Source organism: Muntiacus reevesi, unplaced genomic scaffold, assembly GCF_963930625.1.
Source record: "Muntiacus reevesi unplaced genomic scaffold, mMunRee1.1 SCAFFOLD_31, whole genome shotgun sequence".
Taxonomy (NCBI): domain Eukaryota; kingdom Metazoa; phylum Chordata; class Mammalia; order Artiodactyla; family Cervidae; genus Muntiacus; species Muntiacus reevesi.
Genome location: NW_027078022.1, coordinates 2,232,501 through 2,245,563, shown reverse-complemented (window position 1 = coordinate 2,245,563; position 13,063 = coordinate 2,232,501). Strand labels below are relative to the sequence as shown.

At 38.9% G+C, this 13,063-nt stretch overlaps 1 long non-coding RNA gene across 1 annotated transcript in view; it reads right to left on the bottom strand.

The window, feature by feature from the left end:
- LOC136155405 (uncharacterized) overlaps positions 1-13,063 on the bottom strand; it is a 49,907-nt gene that overhangs the window by 36,222 nt on the left and 622 nt on the right. Inside the window, exon 2 of the long non-coding RNA XR_010660807.1 lies at positions 8,260-8,361. This is a non-coding gene — a long non-coding RNA (uncharacterized lncRNA). The remainder of the gene's footprint in view (positions 1-8,259; positions 8,362-13,063) is intronic.

The window sequence follows — 13,063 nt, the reverse complement described above, 5'->3', positions numbered from 1 at the left end:
AAAATTCACATATCACTTGATAGGCGGCCCTTCCTATCTATGGTTCTGCATCTGAGGATTCAACCAACCACGGATCATGCAGTGCTGCAGTTGTTGGGAAAAAATCCATATATAAGTGGATCTGTGCAATCTAAATCCAGGTTGTTCAAAGGTCAACTGGAATGTCATTATGATTCTCTACAACTTGTCATATCCCAAGTCTGGTGTTCATCAAAGAACCACCAAGACTCCCAAGAAAAGGAGAATTAGAATAAAAAACAGAATCAGAATCATGGATGACCTAGATATTAAAGTTCAAATATATTTTGATAAATATTACCAAGTTCAGGAAAATAGATGACAAGGTAGAGAATTTAACTAGACAACTAGAAACTGATTAAAGTTGAACTGACAGAATTCAAAATTAAACTCAGTAGTGGGCCGAACACAGGTGAAGAAAGATAAATGAACTGGAAGACAGAGTAGCAGTAAAAATAGGAAGACTAAACGTGGAAAACAAAAAGGATAAAAAAGTACAGAAAAGAGCATTTGAAACATATGGGCCACAGTAAACATTTTCATCATATGTTTACATTGGAGTCCAAAGGGAAAAGAAGAGAGAGATTCGGGCGAGAACAATATTTAGAAATAATAGCTGAGAGTTCTCAAAAACTAAAAAGAATATATCAAGCCATAAATTCAACAAGCACTAAAAAACGCAACAAGAGTAAATATAAAGAAACCATATCTAACACCACCAGAGTACAATTTACAAATAGCAAAGAAAAACAGAACACCTTAGAAGTAACCAGAGGAAAAACAACAGTTGACCTTTCAACAACGCATGAGATTAAGATTACTGCTTACTTCTCAACAAAAATGATTAATACTAGAAAATAATGGAAAGTGCTAAAGAAAATAACTGCTCACTGAGAATTCTAGAGGCAGAGAAAATGTTGTTTGGAAGATGAAATAAGGAAATCTGCAAACAAACAAAATTTAGAGAATATGTTCTCATCAGAACCAACTGAAAGGGAGACCCGCAGGCAGAAGGAAAATTATCATAGAGGAAAATAAGGACTTGACAAAGGAATTAAATAGAACAGAAAGGAAGCGTAAGTGAATAAATCTGAATAAAATCTAACTGCACATAAGAGTAATAATGAAATATATAAAAATTAGAATGCATGAAAACAAGAGGAAGAGGAAAAAGTAATAAAATAAATTTAAGGTCTCAGCACTGCTTGAGAAGCAGTAAAGGAGCTAATAAGTCACGGTGCATGTGTAACTGCTACCTATATAAGCATTGTGAGCTAATAAAGGGAAAATGGAGTTTGATGAATTTAAAAGGAAGAGCCAGAGGAACATAAAAAGGAAGGACAAGCAGAAAACAAGGAGTAAAAGGTCTATAATAAGATACGTTAACTGTAAATAGTCACATTAAAGGGCAGAGATTTTTTGAAACAAACAAAAATCTTAATTCTATGCCCCTTACAAGACACCATAGTCAGACTGCAAGTTAAAGGATGCAAAACTTATGTCATAAAAACAATAAGCAAAACTGAAAAAAAAATAATGGGAGATTTGAAAGCAAAAAGTATCACTGGAGATAAGACAGGATAATAAAACCAACCATTACTTTACAAGGAACATATCATAAAACTAAACTTCGAGGCAATATATGAAGGGAAATTCTGAAAACTAACTAGAAATAAAATCTAAATTACCTAGATCAATAATTCAGAACAACAACAAATCAGTAAACTACAGAAGATCTGAATACCATTGTTAAAGTCTTTGGCCTATACACCCCGAGGAAACCAGAATTGAAAGAGACATATGTACCCCAACATTCACTGCAGCACTATTTACAAAGCTAGACAAGGAAGCAACCTAGATGTCCACCAGCAGATGAATGGATAGGAAAGTTGTGCTATATGCACACAATGAAATATTACTCAGCTATAAAAAGGAATGCATCTGAGTCAGTTCTAATGAGGTGGATGAACCTGGAGCCTATTATACAGAGTGAAGTAAGCCAGAAATAGAAAGACAAATACTCTATATTAATGCATATAGAGAGAACTTAGAAAGATGGTACCAACAATCCTACATGCATGGCAGCAAAGATGACACAGATGTAAAGAACAGACTTTTGGACTCAGGGGGAAAAGATGAGAGTGGGATGATTTGAGAGAAGAGCATTGAAACATGTACATTACCATATGTAAAATAGATGACCTGTGCAAATTTGATGCATGAACCAGGGCACCTAAAGTCGGTGCTCTGAGAAAACCCAGAGGAATACAGTGGGGTGGGAAATGGGAGAGGAGGTTCAGAATTGGGGGGGACACATGTATACCTGTGGCCATTTCATGTTGACCTATGGCAAAAACCATCACAATATCCTTAATGTAACTATATCCAATTAAAATAAATTAATTGAAAAACTCTTTGGCCTACATTTGCATAAAACACTGCATTAACAAGAATGAAATGCACATTTACATACAAATTTTGAGGTGTACATGGCACATTTTTAAGTTGACTGAATGCTGGGTATAAAACAAGACTCAGAATAATCAAGAAATTTTAAAATGTATAACCAATATTTTATCAAATATTTGGACATTAAAAACACACTTCTGGATTTCCATGGTGGTCCAGTGACTAAGACTCCATACTCCCAATGCAGGGAGCCTGAATTCCATCTCGAGTCAGGGAACTGGTTCCCACAAACAAAGAGTTTTCATGCCACAACTAAACGACCTTGCATGCTACAATGAAGACTGAAGATCCTGAAAGCCACAACTAAGACCAGGTGCAGCTGAATAAACAAATTAAATTAAAAAAAAAAAAAACCAAAACATACTTCTGATAAATATGGATGTCAAAGATAAAGTCATAATAGGAATTAGAATTTCATTAATTGAATGATAATGAAACACTGACCTAGAGCCAGACATCCTGGAATATGAAATCAGGTGGGCCTTAGTAAGCATCACTACGAACAAGGCTAGTGGAGGTGATGGAATTCAAGTTGAGCTATTTCAAATCCTGAAAGATGATGCTGTAAAAGTGCTGCACTCAATATGTCAGCAAATTTGGAAAACTCAGCAGTGGCCACAGGACTGGAAAAGGTCAGTTTTCATTCCAATCCCAAAGAATGCTCAAACTACCGCACAATTGCACTCATCTCACACACTAGTAAAGTAATGCTCAAAGTTCTCCAAACCAGGCTTCAGCAATACCTGATCCGTGAACTTCCAGATGCTCAAGCTGGTTTGAGAAAAGGCAGAGGAGCCAGAGATCAAATTGCCAACATCCGCTGGATCATCGAAAAAGCAAGAGAGGTCCAGAAAAGCATCTATTTCTGCTTTATTGACTATGCCAAAGCCTTTGACTGTGTGGATCACAATAAACTGTGGAAAATTCTGAAGGAGATAGGAATACCAGACTACCTGACCTGCCTCTTGAGAAACCTGTATGCAGGTCAGGAAGCAACAGTTAGAATTGAACATGGAACAACAGACTGGTTCCAGAATTAGGAAAAGGAGTACGTCAAGGTTGTCTATTGTCACCCTGCTCATTTAACTTACATGCAGTGTACATCATGAGAAACGCTGGGCTGGAGAAAGCACAAGCTGAAATCAAGACGGCCTGGAGAAATATCAATAACCTCAGATATGCAGATGACACCACCCTTATGGCAGAAAGTGAAGAAGAACTAAAGAGCCTCTGGATAAAAGTGAAAGAGGAGAGTGAAAAAGTTGGCTTAAAGCTCAACATTCAGAAAACGAAGATCATGGCATCTGGTCCCATCACTTCATGGCAAATAGATGGGGAAACAGTGGAAACAGTGGCTGACTTTATTTTTCTGGGCTCCAAAATCACTGCAGGTGGTGACTGCAGCCATGAAATTAAAAGACACTTACTCCTTGGAAGGAAAGTTATGGCCAACCCAGGCAGCGTATTAAAAAGTAGAGACATTACTTTGGCCACAAAGGTCCGTCTAGTCAAGGTTATGGTTTTTCCAGTGGTCATGTATGGAAGTGAGAGTTGGACTATAAAGTTGAGCACCAAAGAATTGATGCTTTTGAACTGTGGTGTTGGAGAGGACTCTTGAGAGTCCCTTGGACTGCAAGGAGCTCCAACCAGTCCATCCTAAACGACACCAGTCCTGGGTGTTCATTGGAAGGACTGATGTTGAAGCTGAAACTCCAATACTTTGGCCACCTGATGTGAAGAACTGACTCATTTGAAAAGACCCTGATGCTGGGAAAGATTGAGGGCAGGAGGAGAAGGGGACGATGGAGGATGAGACAGTTGGATGGCATCACCAACACAACAGATATGGGTTGGGGTGGACTCTGGGACTTGGTGATGGACAGGGAGGCCTTGCATGCTGCAGTTCATGGGGTCGCAAAGAGTCAGATATGACTGAGCATCTGAACTGAACTGAATGAAAATATACTGTAGCAAAACCTGTGGGCTGCAGATAAAGCTGTGGTCACATAGACGCTTAAGTATTAGAATTATATAATATATGTAATCATATACGTGTGTGTGTGTTGTGTAAATGGAAAAAGAATAAAGCTTCCAAAAGATACCCTATTACCTTGAGGTAGACAACTACTGAACTATACCTAATAGTGGAGGCAGGGCAGACTTCAGAACTTCAGGAGACCAGCAGAAGGCAGCATTTGGAAACAGGAGTAGCTTCCAAATTAGGCAGTTTGAGAGCACAGTGAACGCCAATGTCAGAAGCAGTCTCCAGGAAAAAGCATTTAATGTATAAAGTGGTGGAGAAAGTAAAATATATTTAAGATTTGACACTCTAATTCCTTTTAAGGATGATTTATGTTTCTAGGGAAAAAATAAGAAGTACTTGATGTAGAAGGTGAATAACTTTATAATTTCCAGGAGAATCTTGGTACCAGGATGACACAATGAAGAACTTGGGAGTCCCCTGACTAATCTAGCAGCGAGAAAATGAAAACAGAGATGAGAGAGAGAAATAGAAAGACATATTTGTGCAATTGGGCACTGCTGCACTTTAAAGTCTAGGTATGCACTCCAAATCATAAACAAATGCCACCATGTTCAGAGCTAACCCTGAGACAGTGATTAGTGTCTAAGAGATTAATTAGGGACAACTCTTGGCATCAACAACGTATGGAAGAAAAGGACATCAGATTGGGCAAAGGTAGAAGTAAAGTTGTGTTGCAGCCTCAGGAAACCTCAGGTGACCCTTTGGGGGAGAGTTCTTAAAATGAGATGACCCCTTCAGGGGGATGTCCCAATTCAGGAGGATGTCTTAACTTTTATATTCTTACACCTGTCATTGGATGAAGGGCATTGTACGAAGGGGTGATGTGACCCTGGGCTAAGTGGCTCCCTTTAGCTGAGATTGGCTGTCTGCAGCATTTCCAGGGCTGGGGCAAAAGCTCTAGAATCTGAAAATTGTTCAACTTTCCTTGTCTGGGTTGCCAAAGTAAAAAATACAGGCAGGGTATATTACAAATAGTTCTTTAGCCTGGAGAAGAGGTCTTGAAGCTGTGAGCCACTCACTGGGAAGCAGCAGGACATGAAGGATTCTTGAACAGATCGGAAGCTACTGGAAGGCCTTTCAGGAGTTCAATCCCATAATAAATACTGTACCTTCAGTGTAACTTTGCCCTCTCTGCCAGTCTTCCTCAGTTCCCATGTGGGCCCTTTTGGACTTGAACTTGGTGTTCCCAGAACTTGAGCTGGAGACTTCCATGAAGTCTGCTTTCCATCTACTGGCTCAGCTTTCTTGCTCTCTCTGCTCCAGGCTAGTCTCTTCAAACTGCCTTTTCCATTTCTGGCAATAATACCCCTCTCTAGACCTAACTAATGCTTTTCTGGGGCAAAAGGAAGAGAATTAATAAGGGTAACTTTTATTTCTAGGAGGGAAGTTACCATATTCCTTCAGAGTATTCATCTCCTTGATTATTTAACTTTTACTCTAGATTACTCATGGGTATTTCTGCTCCCCTACCTTCAACCCAAGGAGGTTTTAGAACATTGTCCTCTCTCAGCATCAAGTCTCTCTCCATCCTCCCTCTCTCTCTCTAAGACCCACCTTTATCCACACACTCACAGGCTTTCTGGACCTCCGAGGAAGATAAGCACTTCACAGAATCTCTGCTACAGGACCAAACATACTGAAATGACTTTTTATGAAGATATTGAAGCAACAGAAAAAGAATACATGAGGATTGTTTCTCCTGAGGGTTCAATTATTTAGAGGGCCTTTATCACACTTCGATTGATAAATCTAACCTTTCCTTTCTTGACTACAGTTGATCACACTGTGATGAAAACAAGGTAGAAAATGGAAAAATAATACTTGGATTTTAATGAAATAATAAAAATGCAGGGCCTATCTTTGACTTTTGCCAAGAGAGAAAAGAGTTCACATTTCGACTATGTGGTGGCAGGAGTCCCTTTTAAAACAGGGCCAGTCTGCATGATGCATTGAAAAATCAACCTTTTCAAATATAGCCATAACCCCTCAAGATTGTTTCATTTCTTGGGGCCAGGCAAACCAAACTTCGGGTTTGGTTTGAGTGGTGCCCTGTATACTAAAGTGATAAACATAATCTGGAAGCACAGCACAGGCTAAAAATATGGAGCTGGCAGCCTTTGATTGAAATTGAAATATTTTTCTGCTTTTAATTCACTGCATAAAATTTTAACTGTCCAAATTCAATCAGGTAGGTCGTCCTAATGATCATGAGCTTCAACCCTGCTAACAACTAAGCCTGCACTGTTAAACTCTACTTTATCTGTTCCAGAAACCTCCTGGGTTTCTTTAATGCCTCTGTTATTACTTGCTTTGCATCATTCTGCGTTTCTTTAAAAACACAGCTGTGTGACCTCTGGAAGTTTTATTACTTCCTTGAGACTTGGTTGCCTCCTCTATGAATATCTGGGTATATATTTAGTATTGCTCAATAGAATTTTTTATGATAATGAAAATGTTTTGTATCTGTACTAGCCAATGCAGTATTCACTAGCCACATGTAGCTAATAAACATCTTTAAAATATGGCAAATCCAACTGAGAAACTGCAGTTTTAATTTTAAAATTTGTTTAAATACAAATAACCTCATGTAGGTAGCATCTACTGACAGTATAAATCTATGTAATATTTTAAGGATATTCTCCACTCTAAAACTCTACCATTCATTAGCTCAACCTAAATATTTCTGCCCTTTGACAAGCAGAAAATAATTTATGCCGCCCTTGAAATTATTTTTCAAGACCTTTGTCAGTTTGGGGACATCATATTCTTAAAAGTGACTTTGCTTTGTGAAACTTTAATAACGTTGACGTTTCCTGCCCTTGGAAGCACCTCTGTTATTATGGGAAATGTTGTGGACGAACAAGGACCATTTCAAGAGATGTGGGAAAACTCCTTCTGGACTTAATTTCATGATGAGGATGCTCAGAATGTCAAAATGCTAAATTGCTTATAGTAAGAACCATACCTCTTTCACACTATTTTCTGCATGTAGCTGGAAAATGTTTAAAATATTTTAAAATAACTGCACATCTATTTCTGAAGCTGATTTGGCTGTTCAAGGCTTACTAGAACTTTATCCATCTCACTATTTCACTCAGTAAACAAATGCAGTTGTTACATATGTGTCTGTGTTCCCTTCTAGATTATGTGTTTATGAAGTTAGAAACTAGATTTATGTCACAGCCCTTATGTATAGCACAATATTCATTGCTAATTCAGATCGTATTTTAAGATGAGACAAAAGTTAACATTTTTAATGTAGTCACAAATATCTAGCAAACCAATCAGAAAAAAAAAAACAATTTTTTTAATTGGTCAAGAACAAAAAGAGAAATACTTCATGCAAAATCATATCTCTAATAACTACCACTGGAATTAGAACACACACATGCTAAAATTATTTTAAAATATCTTATCAAAGACTTTAAGGCTGTACCTAAAAAGATTATATCAGAAGTGAACATAATCACGTTGTCTGACCAGCGTGAATCACGCAAGGCATATTATATATAAAATAAACAATAAGAACCCACTGTATCGCACAGAGAACTTACTCAATACCTTGTAATAAACGGTAATGGAAAAGAATACACACACACACACACACACACACACACACACACACAACTGAATTACTTACCTGTACAGCTGACATACAACACTGTAAATCAACGACACTTCAATTTTTTTAAATAAGTGTAAAAGGTCGTATAGCTTCATAAACTCACCTCTGGTACCCAAGGGACTACCTGAAACAACAGCAGCTACAACTTTCCTGGAGACAGGACATGGCCAGCAAACTGGGCTGTTACACTCGGTAATAGTCATACCTGTAAAAAATATACAGGCTCATTAACACATAGGAATTCCTCATTTTTCTGGCAGTATTAGGCAATGAGGTATGCATATGAGAATTTTTTAAATGACAAATTTAAGAAGAGTATTTTAACCTTCACTCATTAATTTTTTCTAAAATTAAGAAATGTATTCATCAGTGTATTTAATGTTTCCTTGATGACTTGGGGTCATCAGTTCAATCAACGTTTGCATGAATAATACACATGGAAGCAAGACAAGCACTCACACTGAAACTGAAGATGACATAATGTTCTATCAACTGGAATAACTGATGAAGGAGTAAGAAAAAAAAGACAAAAATGAAAACAAACCATGATCAAGAAACAGTCACGTTCTGACTTCTTCTATTTAGTTTCAAAAAGTGAATTGAAAGTGCTCCGTTGTGTCCGACTCTTTGTGACCCCATGGACTGTAGCCCACCAGGCTCCTCTGTCCATGGAATTCTCCAGGCCAGAATATTGGAGTGGGTAGTCGTTCCCTTCTCCAGGGGATCTTTCCAACCCAGGGATCGAACCCAGGACTTCTGCATTGCAGGTGGATTCTTTCCTGTCTCAACCACCAGGGAAGCCATTTCAAAAAGAGACCACAAATCCCAGTGGTATCTCCAACATTATTAGCTGTCTTTATCCCTTGTTTCCATTTTCCTTTCCTTTTTCTTCTACCCTAGAGGGGTTCCAGGAAATGTTTATAGCTGCTCTCAAGACAAATTCTAATACCTGCTTCTTCTCAAAATTTCACAATGTGTCCAGGAGATAAACAGTGTGGAGGTCAAATACAATTCACCACAGGGAGATCTGTGGTGAAAATAACATCAGAAACTAGCTCCTAAACATGCAAAGAGCAGAGTATGGTGTCAGGCACTAATTTCCTTCCAAATACCTCTCCATTTCTAAACGATGTCTTTATTTATTTACCAAGATCCCTTTTTATTGGTTCCCTCTTCCAGACTGCTTCACTTCACCTGTCCTCACATTAAATACATTCACACTCTTTTTGATTCCAGTTATTTGCTCATTAAGTAATCATAGAACACACACATGCTAAAATTATTTTAAAATATCTTATCAAAGACTTTAAGGCTGTACCTAAAAAGATTATATCAGAAGTGAACATAATCATGTAGTCTGACCAGCGTGAATCACGCAAGGCATATTATATATAAAATAAACAATAAGAACCCACTGTATCGCACAGAGAACTTTGGAATTAAATACTGAGTAAAATTAAAATACTGGAATCACTTGGAGGGTTTAAGCACTTCCACCAATGAATACTGGGTGTGGAATTCAAGAGGCTGCACTTGACTTGGCCTTGTCCAAGTTCTTTCTTAAGAAGTATGTAAGATAAACCTAAACTCAGAGTTATTCAGATTGGACTGCTTTCTCAGGTGGACTAGAATTCACTGCTCATTCCACCCACTCTGAGGTCAGTGGCACTTTTCGGAGATGGGGTGGCCTCCTCTGCCCACTGCGGAGGCTCAGTTCCCCCTGGGCCCACTCTCTGTCTCAAATCCCACACTGAGGCCAGATGCCAGCCTTCCCAGAACATTAGTGGTCTCCTTTCAGTGTTTGAACTGCTCAGACTGAGTCCCCGTGGACTCTTTCTCAGCTTGAAACCTGATCTTCAACCCCTTTACCTGACCTGGATGGTCACCTTCCTACTCTAGGCTTCAGCTGCTTTAGCTGTAAAATGATATATCTCTTCTTAGTTCCATGGAGTCGCAAAGAGACCGACACAACTTAGCAACTGAACAATGACGACATGATATTCTTTATGATACCCTGTATCGCAGGACCTGTTTCTACGGCTCCTGATGCCAGCTTCTTTCACAATCATATCTTGTTCATCTCTGAAAGTGGAATCCAAATCAATCATTTCCAGGCAGCTTTCAAATCTAGAATCATTCCCTGAACTTTCAAAGCAGGTTCTCTTAATCCCTTTCTCCTAGGATGGCAGGCACTTCATACTCTGTCTTCTCTCCTGAGGATTCACAACTCCTCCAAGATCAAGATGCTGCTCAACCAATTCTCAGGTCACACTCTGCACAGCGCTTGGTGTATGGCAAACAGCCAATAAAGATTTGAAAACGAATTAAATCGAAATGAATGACTCACGGTTGCTGACAACTTTAATTGTTCTCCCTTCCTGGGGAGAACAGTTGGAAGAATCCCCAGTCTCTCTTGTGGCCACAGAAATGGACTGTGGCCAAAACAGCAGCAGAGAAACTGACCTGGATCCTTCCAGAGCTGGCTCATCAGAAACTTCCATATGCATTTCTCCATATTCTTGACCCCTTCTGCTGATGGATGCAGATGGGGATGAGGTCTAAGGGAAGGGAGACAGTATAGGATGGGAGGAGTCTGGGTTCCTGAATGACCATCTGAAGGAGTGCAGTCTCCCCAAAGTGAATACCCACCCAGGGCTGTGATGTGGGAACCATAGTGCTGTGCTGCTGAAATTTGGGGAGTTGTGTGGTAATTTAGCATAAACCATTATACGCACAATTATGCTAATTATACGATCCACTTAAATGGCCCTCAATCTAGTACATTTAAAATGACAGACATCAATTTGTGTTATTGACACTTTTACCCTCCAATTTAACCCTGCTCTTCTGAATCAGTCATTTGACCTCAGAGAATATCAATTCCTCAACAGATTTTACTCTGAGATTCATACACACTGCAATCAGAATTACAATATTTGAAAAATAATGTTGAGAAAGTACTTTCCAGAGAAAACTTCAGTAACTTTTAATTCCTTGATCCTGCTTTGAAAACACAGCATAGTAAACTACTTGCAGTTTATCCATATTTATTGCTAATTAACAAAGTATTTTAGTTGGGATTAATTTTTAACAAATAAATAGCAGGTTTCTTGTCCACATCACAGCTGAATGACTAAATTCTCTCTCTGGAAGATTTCTTGACTGACCTTTATTTGTACTCAGTCAACTGATCTGGGTCAAATACCAGATATTAAAAATCTTCAGCATGTTCTTTTTCTTTCATTACTTTTCATCCAATAAGCATTTGACCACGTGGATTTTTCTCTGGTCTGGAGTATTTTTACTAACAAGCTACATGATGTTGCAAAAGACCTTAAGGCCCAAATGCTGGTATCTAATGAGTCTGTTCCTTTGAAGAGACTGATTTACTTTTGCTCCAACTTTTGGAAAACTTGCCCCAAAAAGCTCCACCACCCTCCTATTCTGCCCACTTCATCCATTAGAGAAGACGATTTTCTCAGTGTTACTTCCAAGGTACAGGCAGATGAACGCTTATACAACGGATTCAGTTACCTGCCTGGGAACTGAAAGGACCTTTCCCATTCAAATATCCTGGTTAGGAACCACGTTTTTTAATTTCTCTGGGAATTAAGAAACAGCAAGGAACGAGGGTACGTGGTTGATAAATGAACGTCAGTTCTTCTGAAAATCACTCTGTCTCCTCCCGTTCCTCTTGGTGTTCAAGGTAGGGAAAGAACCCTGGTCATCACCATGTGGTTATCGCTCTCCTTCTCTTCGAAGAGACAAGCCGTTTCATTGAGGACACTAATTCACCAAACTCAAGGCTCGAATTCCTTTTATGTACCCGATGCCTATCTTTATAGTATATGCCATTATCTTCAACAGTGAAATGATATGCTTTATTCCTCATTACAGAGACCAAAGTGCTATAGCAAAAGTCACTCCTGAGAGTTTTACGTGGAAATTTACTGACTCAAGAACAAATTTCTGTAGAAAAAGACAACCCATCTCTGTGTTACAAAGCATTGTTCCTTGCATCAACCACCAGTGTTAACTACAATCTATTATGATTTGAAGCATGCTAAATAAGCAGATTGTACTAAAAAAGAAAAGCACATAAAAAACCCACAGAACAAAACCCAAACTATTCTCAATAAAAATATCCATTTGCTGGAGCCAATCTGAGATTTAACCAGGATTAGATACTTTAAACTGCAACACTGCATACCAGAACACCATGAAATAAACATTTCTCCTGATTTGGATACCATCTCCTCCTGATGCAAACTCTACCCCGACCCAAAGAAATCCAAAAATCCCCAAACCAGCCAACCAACAACAAAAAATAACCAAAGACCCAAAACCAAACAAAAAACCAAAGAAACCACGCCCATTGCTATAACTAAAATTCTCAAATATTTGAGCGTCTATGGTAACTGCTCAAAGAAGTATTTTTTAAATGCTCATTTAACTTAGGAGCTTCCCTAGTAGCTCAGTTGCTAAAGAATCTGCCTACAATGCCAGAGACTCGGCTTCGATTCCTGGGTTGGGAAGATCTCCTGGAGAAGCAAATGGCAACGCACTCAAGTATTCCTGCCTGGAGAATTCCACGGACAGAGGAGCCTGAAGGGCTACAGTCAGTCCACGGTGTCCCAAGAGTTGGGACATGACTTAGCGACAATACTGTCACCATTTAAGAGCAGTGCAGCTCCGCCAAAAGTCGCCAAAAGTCGTTAGGCTTGAAAAGCCTAACGGAATCAAGAAAAACTCTTCACCATACCCCAAAACATACAAAGGCGGGAATAGTTTTATTTCAAACTTTGCTTAGATGTTAGTATGTCACAAACTGCCCTCCAAGACGCGCTCTTAGAGTCAGTGACCGTCAATAAAGCCTGAAAACGCTGAAAGTGAACGTTAATAACCTT